The 9,419-nt window shown below is 38.0% G+C and overlaps 1 pseudogene; it reads right to left on the reverse strand.

The window, feature by feature from the left end:
• Window positions 1–79: 79 nt before the first annotated feature.
• On the reverse strand, window positions 80–5,803 carry LOC150039575 (vomeronasal type-2 receptor 116-like; annotated as a pseudogene).
• Window positions 5,804–9,419: the final 3,616 nt, after the last annotated feature.

The raw sequence follows: 9,419 nt of genomic DNA on the forward strand, positions 1-9,419 counted from the left end.
TTTCTGTATTGTTATCTAATGTAATTCCAGGAAAGAAATACGGATTAAGTTCAGATCTCCTATCAAATGACCATTCACATTAGTCATGTAGGGTAGGCTTTGTTCCTGTAGTATGTGTTTTATATCTGAAGCCATGGACAGAATTACATTCTGGTCTTAACATGATGAGGTAACATTTGGGGGCAAAGATGCAGCCCAAGAGCCCTGCACTGGAAGCCAAAATAGAGAATATCTCATAGCTACCACTTTCTTCCACTTGGTGCTATGACATACAGGCAGAAAATTACCCAGACACTGCAGAACACCAGCATGCTGAATGTTAGGAACTCGGGGTCATTGGAAGCAGCAGGTAGGTTCCTGCCAAGGAAAGCAACAATGAAGCTGGCCAGGGCCAGGGAGCCAAGGTATCCCAGAACACAATAGAAAGCAGTGAAAAACCTTCATTGCACACGATGAGGATGTGGCCATATTCATAGTGTGCATCTGTGTCAATGAAGGAGGAGAGGCTGTGACCCACAATCCAGATTGCCACCTGGGTAAGGGTGCAGAGGAGAATAATGAAATTAAGAACCCCTGATAACAACAGCCACTTTATTCTTTTTCCTAGAGAAGTGACCTTGAATACTTGGACCACAGACATAGTTTTTGCAAGCACTGTGGAAATTGCTAAGGTGAACACAATTCCAAATGTGATCTGCTGCAGGATGCAGGTGATTGGGTTGGGACGGCCAATAAACAAGGGAGCAGAGGAAACAGAACATAAGGGAGATGAGCAGGATGTAGCTGAGAACCTGGTTATTGGCCTTAACAATTGGAGTGTTGTGGTGTTTCTCTAAAACTCTTAGACCAATAAAAGTGAGAATAGAGAAGCAAACAGTCATACAGTTCAGGGCCATCCCTAAGGTTTCTCCATGAGCCATGAAACTTACAGATTTTAGGAGGCTATGGTTTCTCTCTGGGTTGGCATATTGATTATCTGGACACCTCACATATTGCTCCATATCTAGTGAGGAATATGAATTATCATTAACCTGTGTTCCATACTTTCCTTTCTTCAAAGGAAATTTGGCAATCACCATTTAGAGGTAAATTAAGCATGGCAGTATTTGTGATGGTAAAAGCAAGAATTCTCAGATACTTCAAGAAATATTTGCTATTCTATTTCTATCTCTCTCTACCACCATAATTCACCTTGATTCCTGTGTTCTATTTTTTAGTGTTAAGAAAGCTTTCCAGATCTTTATTAAGTGAATAAATAAGCAAGAAGGTAAGCAAAGAAGCACATGGATAAGCAGAAATGCAGGGAAACACTCTGTCAGAGTTTGGGTGTTGTCAAAGGGAGAGAGACACCGTGCTCTATTTTTTACTTTCTGAATACAACTCCTTTTTACCTTTAGTTCTTATCATACACAGTGATATTGTGATAGTTTTGTAATTTCTAGTATCTTGACGATAATTATTACAATTTATGATGCTACAATATTAATGTTCTTTACTGTATACACAAACAAGTGAACACCATTCAAAATTATCGATAATAAAACTTATACTTTCCTATGTTTTTCGCTAACATTAATAGAAGCCTTTTAGCCCTCACTTGAATTTAGCACGTTTATTTCTCACCTCACATACTGTAGAAAAAGAACCAAAGAACTCATTAAAGCTCTGTAGTCATGTTATGTATGCTTAACAGTTTTATCTACTTTGTTAAGTAAACTCAGCTTTCTGATCACTTGCTCTGTGGAAACAGCAGTTGTAAGCAGTGGGAATAAATTTTTATATGTTTATCGTAGTTGAAACCTAATTTAACAAAACATGGAGACACTATTCTAAATAATACTTCACATTATTTTTGATAGAGGTTCATATCAATTTGCTGAATAGAGAGAGGAGAGAATTTCTTGAAATAAACACCTATACATTCAAACCCCACAGTTTGCGTTATTATAAAAAGCAGTTTTCCCAAGTTCCAGTGGCTCAGGCCTTACGGAAACTTAGAAAGATATTTTCAAGATCTCACTTTGAATTCTGTGGGACAGAAAATACTCTGAGAATTATTCTCAATTAACCACCAAAAGGGCTGTAAGTAGAATTATGCCTCAAGTGTTAAAATATTAACCTTGAATAAAAAAGATTAGGGACAGTGCCCGGGCACAACACACACACACACACACACACACACACATAACACACACACACACACACAACACACATACAAACACACACACACACAGACAAGAAATATCATAAGGAAAGAATTATTTTTTTCCTACCATCGTAATTTAGAACTATTTTATCAAGTTATATGAATTGAGAAAAATGTGGAGAGAGTTGGAAAATGACTACATAGGACATATGCTTTCCAGTCACATTAGAATTTCATTCTATGGGCAAGGGATGCAATCAAAACAACAGGCAGCCTTTCCCTCCTGGGGTGATTTCCTGAATCCAGATTCACAACTGTCACTGCAAACTGAATGAGGTATCTGAGAAAAAGAAAGGAAGAAAGATTTCAGTAGCTATTTAGAAATTTTCTAGAAATCCCAAATGTTCACTGTTGTGAAATAATTCAACTGTCAATCATAATACTTTGTGCCTAAATCTAATCATTGCATTAAATTCTGCTATAGATTCCAAAATATAAATTCCACATAATTCATATACTACAGTCTTGACATTCAGCTTATTGAACTATTGAGGAAAGTGGAGCTTTTAAAGATAATGGATAAGGGTGAAAGAGTATGTCTTTCTAGCCAACACTTATGAGATTTCCTTGATTTTCTGTCATTATATGTTATGTCTTGCTCATATGTGAAATACTGAAGGACGATGAAGAAGAACCCAAATTGAAGCTTTCAAAGCATGCTCTAAATCACAGATATAACTTTTATAGTGGTATATGAAACCAAGGCCCTTCAAATATTTCTTTATGCTTCTCAGTTACCATGTGATGAAATTGTTCTTTTTTGGGCAAGAAATCCAACAAACACTCTAAGATACTACCCAGGTAATGGCAAAAAAAATCAAGCTCTATATTATCAGTATCTTCCCCCATAAATACACACCAGGCAGTAGGAAATGAATTTTATTTCTGGTCCTCTGGTCATCTCTATGTACTGATGAGACATTGTTAGGCCAGCTTCAACATAAGAAAATCCTGTGATCTTCATTAACAAAGACTTCATTAGTGTCTGTGAATTGATGCTTCTCAGAGGTCTACTAATTGATGAGCTTTGGGAATTTCTAAGCCTCTCACATCATTCAGATGTTTCAAATATTATGGAGATAATGGTTACATTCTAGACGTGAAACCCTGCTTTCTGACCTCACAAAGTATAAACATTAGAATATGGCAACATAAAGAATAGAACTCCCATTTGCATGCTCCTGGAATGCATAAGACTTGGCATGTCTCCTAAGAGGTCTGTGATCTTCATGTATTTCTCTGCTGAAGCAGTCACAAGATAGCGCTTTGATTTGACTATTCAGGTCAACATTAGAAATTGTGTGCTTTAAGTATATAAACTGTCTTGTTTGAATTGGCATCACATATAAATACAAATCCATGTCCCATGCTAGCTAAAAAATGCACAGGTGAAAGGTGATTCTAAGTGACTCGTCATCTGCACAATGAATTGCCACATTTGCTGGATTTAGTCTGGACTTTCGAAGTCATACACTGGCACTGATTTATAATCTAATTCAGAAATCAGTGTCTGTGCTTTGAGTGGATGTAATTGTCAAGTCTGGACTTTTTGTCTGTGTGCATGAAAATGGTGGCTACTGCTTTCCCTATGGACATATGTGATGGGAATATGTGGTTGTCAGCCAATGCCATCACCAACACATTCTGCCATGAACAGTCAAGGAAAACATCAATATGCCCTACTACTGAGGAGTTCTTCCATTTTTGACAGAGGAATTCATTTTATTTGTTTTCAAGAATTCCAACAAGCCCCCTACATACCATTCAGGTGAAGATATGTACAAAGACAAGCAATATCTTGCCATTACATTAATTTCTGTCACCACAGATACCCCTTTTACAGGCCAACTAACCAGTGAATGACTTGCCCACAAAAGCGATCAAATGAATCTTTCAGCTTTATAAATTGATACTCAGGAATATTTTCACAAAGATGAAAACTTGTTAAAGCAGGCTTTATCTTTGATTATATATCAACATTCTCAAGCTTACTGGTCCTTTCCATCCAAGACTCAAGAATAGAAAATTTTTGAAGTTAGATATACTTAAATGTACAATGGTAGGGCATAAATGAGAAAGAGGGGCATAAATTTCAGATTTTTGCTTACTTCTGTGTAATTGAAATTATGATGATTTTTATCAAACCCCCCTCGGTACTTTCTAAGGCCCACTCTATCCTATATTCCGATAATGACAGCTGATGACCATGTGTGGAATCACTTTGCATTGGAGATCTTCTGGAAAATATCAAATGTTGAAAATATCATACTCTGCCTTTAATTTCTTTCTTCATCCAAAATATGATTGTTTCCAGCAAGATTGTGAAACTGGATACTCTTTAAAAAAAAGGGTGCAGTTATTAAATCAGGTGTGGTGGCTCACATCTGTAATCCTAGCTATTCAGGAGGCCAAGATCTGAGAATTAAGGTTCAAAGCCAGCCAGAGACTCTTATCTCCAATCAACCCAGAAAATGGGAAGTAGAGCTTGGCTGAAGGGTAGGGTGATAGACTTGAGCTGAAGAGCTCAAGGGAAATACCCTGGATCAGGGGTAGGATGGTAGCCTTGAGATGAAGAGCACAGGAACACTATCCAGGCTGAGTTCAAGCCCCATGACCTACAAAAAAGTTGGGCTTATTAAAGGTATATATAATTACAGATTATAATTGCAGATAATATTACACAAACTCAAAGACTACAATCAGATAACTAATTTACAATATAATAGCTGTGAGCATGCTGATTCATTTGAAACACAAAAAATTGAATGGAATGTGACATCAATTTCTTTTGTCTCAATTTTGTCTTTAAGTGCACATGAACACAGGTTAGAGTACCTTCAAATATGTAAACCAATAAAAGTATCTTTTGTCAGTTGCAAGTGTCTCACATTTGTATCATTCTAGCTACTCAAGAAACTAAAATATGAGAATTGAAACTTGAAGCCAACCCAGTCAAAAAAGACCCTTTGAGACACCTATTTCCAAGTAACTACTCAAAAAACAGGTAGTGAATGCTGTGGCTCAAAATGGTAGTGCTCTAGCCTTGAGGAAAAATTGCTCAGGGAAAGTATCCAGAGTTCAAGCCCCAATACTGACGAAGAAAATAAAAAGACAAGAAGCTTCTCTTGACCTTTACAAAAATGATCTGAAAGTACTTCATTTAATTCTCTATAGAATCCCCTTACAGAATGATGCGAATAGTTTAAACCAATACAAACATGATACTCACTACACTCTATGTTAGAAATGAAGTTTACAATTTGGGGAGCGGACAATAGGAATGGGGGAATAGGGGGAAAGGAGGGTGGGGTGATACTTTTAAAAATAAATGTACTAATACATGATCTTTACAATAAAAATATAAAAATAAAAATAAGGCATAAATTATTTACTAGAAAAAAAACAGACTAGAAACAAACAAAAAAAATGTGACACTGCTGTTCTAACAAAGGGAATTACCTGTGTAGGGGAAGGCAGCATCCCTTTCCCATTACTCATCAGTTTCAATTCTGTTTTATCAACAAACGTTTCATGGATGGCATGGGCCACAGCATACACAGCATTATATATGTTGTAACTCTCTTCAGACATGGCCATGTCAAAAATATGCCACGACCACCATAAGGAAGGATCATGAAGACAATTCTCCCATGTAACACAGTCTGGCTCAGAAACTGAACAATTAAATGAGAGAAACCCCAGCCTTGCAAGAGAAAAATCCTCTGGGAATTTTGGAAGGTTAACTGTCCTGACAAAATCTGTGAATCTGGTAATATCTTCATGGTGGTGTGAGAAAATGAGAGGTATTTGGAATGAGCCTACCATGAAATGCCTTCTTCGGATGGTTAAATTCTGCTGTGAGTTTATAATAAAAAACTTTCCCCTCATTAAAAATTGCTCAATAGCACCGAACTTCATCAAGCAAACCTTACTGTCCCTGAAACCATACATAGTGATGGACAGATCAACCAGGCAAAAACTAAACAAAGAAACCTTAGATTTGAACTACTGTGTAGACCAACTAAATCTAACAGACACCTGCAGATTATTCCACCTAGCAACAACACAATATACGTTTTTTTTCTTCAGCAGCTCGTGGAACATTTTCCAAAATAGACCACGTTTTAGGGCATAAAACAAACCTGGGCAGATTCAGAAACACTGAAATTATTCCCTGCACTCTCTCAGACTACAGGGGCATCGAATTGGAACTGAACACCCATCTCCACCAACGAAAACCATGTAACTCATAGAGACTGTACAACACATTGTTGAATCACCAGTGGGTCATCGAGGATATCAGAACAGAAATCAAACAGTTTATGAGATTTAACAAAAAGGAGCACACAAAATACCAGCTCCTTTGGGACTCAACAAAGGCAGTATTCAAAGGAAAATTTATAAATCTGAGTGCCTACAATAACAAATTGGAAAAATTGAAAACCAACAATTTAATGTGTCACCTTAAGCTCCTGGAAAAAGAGCAACAAACCAACCCTAATCCCAATAGAAGGAAGCAAATTATTAAAATCAAAGCAGAATTAAATGAATTGGAATCCAAAAAAACGATAGAAAGAATCAACAAAACAAGGAGTTGGTTCTTTGAAAAATTTAACAAAATTGACATATCCTTAGCGAATCTTACCAAAAAAAGACGGGAGCATACCAAAATAAACAAAATCACAGATGAAAATGGTAGTATCACGACAGAATTTTTCAAGATCCAGAACATCATGAGGGCATACTTCTCAAACCTTTATCCCAACAAATTTGAGAATCTAGAAGAAATGGATGAATTTCTAGCCAATATTAACATACCCACACTGAAGCAAGAAGACCTAACCCAACTAAACAGGCCTATTTTAAGCACTGAAATAGAAATGTCAAAAGAGACTTCTACCTAAGAAAAGCCCAGGGCCAGATGGATTCACAGGTGAATCCTATAGGGTCTTCAAAGCAATTGGCAGAGTACCATAATTTATAAAAGTATAACAATATTTTTGGAACATCAGTGAGGGTAGAATTGACTCCCATATCTAGCCTACTAATATCTAATTGCAGTAGTCCACTTATCTACAGGAAAGTATTCCCTGAGAAAATATTGCCATCTGTGCTCAATACCACACATAAAATTGTATTGAATCCAAACTACACTTCTCTTCATATCTATTGATTTCTAAGAAACACCCACCGGCTGAATGTATAACATTTAATGTTTCTTAGAATACTAATAAAAAATAGTCAGGCATATTCTGGGCAATTAAGAGAAGGAAAATCAGCAAAACATGGGTAGATAGAGTTGAGTAAGGAAAATATGCTAAGCTGGGTACTGATACTTCATGCCTGTATTTCTAATTTCTTTGAATCTGACATCTGAGTATTATGCGTTGAACTCATCTTAGGCTTGATGTCTGGGATACTCTTAATTTAAAGTTAACAACCAAAAGTGCCAGATATGAACCTGTGGCTCAAGTGGTAGAGCAATATCCTTGAGCCAATAAGATCAAGAACAGTTCCCAAAAGCAGAAGAACAGAACCAATGTCCTTAGCACATGCATTAACTTGAATTAATCATGTGCTGGTTTCCCCTTTACCTTTATTTTTGGCAGCATATATTCTTAGTCTTCTTCATAGAGATTGTCACTGGAGTGAGATAAAAGACAGTGTTGAGTGTTGGGAGGATGACCTAGTTGTAGAGTGCTTACCTAGTGTGCACAAAGCCCTGAATCTGAGTCCTTGGTGCCACAGTGAGGGATCAGGATGAACTATTTTAATTCATCTAGCTTTCCTGTAAAGGAACATAGCTGCTAAAAGTATTGCCATGACAGGCTGTAAATTTGCAAAGAACAAAGAACTAGGCCCAAGCCTAAGTTTTGCTTCCCTGCCAATGAGTTGCAGTTCCCTTATAGTCCTCTGCCATACTATAATATTAGGTCCCCCAGCAACAACCACAGGAAGGCAGAGAATATGGGCATAAAACACGGTTTGGGGAAGACTTCGGAACCAATCAAAACACAAATGATCTTTTTGTTCAAATTCTATCCATCCAGGGTATACTGTGATGGGATCTCCCCTAACCTCCTACCATCGCCATTTGAGATTCACTCCCAGCTGGCCCTGCTATTTAGGATGTGCTCTTGTGAGTCCAGGCGGGAGCTTGCCCTGCAATAAAGACCCTTTTGCTTTTTGCACCTGTGCTGGTCTTCTGATGTTCTTTGAGGATACCTCAATCTGGACATTTCAACGGAAATAGAAGTGCTTTGGCTATGTATATTATTTATACACCATAGATTTCTATTTTTCTATCAGAAAGACATACTTTGCAAATTTTATAATTAAATGGAAAGACTGGGAACGTTTTTTATTATGATCAGTAAATCAGACCCAGAGATGACAATAGTGCCTTTCTAGTTTTGGAAAACCTCAAGGATAGTGCCCTGAGTTCAAGCTGCAAGACTAGCATAAACAAATTTCAATGCTGAGTAGGAGATGATGGCCAAAAGAGAATAGGGAAAAGTAAAACTCTCTCCCCAGAAGCAGAGTTTTAGTTTCCCCTCAGGATTTATGCATCTAGGAACTCACACCAAGTAAGATTTAATTCTCCAGATATAAACCAAAGAATAGGTGAGCTGATTCAGGGAAAGTAACCATGACAACATTGGCCTAGCATGTGGGCTTCAGCTGTTCCTTCAGTTTGAATTTAACCAGAAAAAAGGGAGACCAAAGCTCATCCATACAGTTGGTTGCTCACCCCCCAGCTAGCCTGGCTCCCCTCCCTGACCCCAACAGGTGACCAATGACCCAATGATGGTGGGGAGGGGAGAGCAAGGCTGGCAGTAGGCCAACAACAATGCTGAATTTTTGGGAGGGCTCCCAACTGTTCAAGTAAGAGCCTGCATTCTGACCTGGCTTTTTTCAGGATCCCACAGGACTTGGAGAGGTGTCAGAAGTGGGTGGAGAATTGTAGGAGAATAGACTTGGAAGATAAAACACTTGATCAGGGAAATACACATGATTGACATTGAGACCTGCATGATCTGTAGAACTAGTCCTCACAGGACAGTTGAACGGTTTCTATGTTGGACTGTGGCTGACTGAGCAGTGGGCTCCTATTCCACCCATTTAAATTCATGCAAAGCCCTCCAGCTGGGCTGACTCTGCTACTGTTGCCACCTCTGGCTTGGCTCACTGTTTCTTTGGAGAAGACCTCTGT

Source organism: Megascapheus bottae, unplaced genomic scaffold, assembly GCF_031878675.1.
Source record: "Megascapheus bottae isolate mThoBot1 unplaced genomic scaffold, mThoBot2.hap1 HAP1_SCAFFOLD_152, whole genome shotgun sequence".
In the NCBI taxonomy this organism is placed as follows: Eukaryota; Metazoa; Chordata; class Mammalia; order Rodentia; family Geomyidae; genus Megascapheus; species Megascapheus bottae.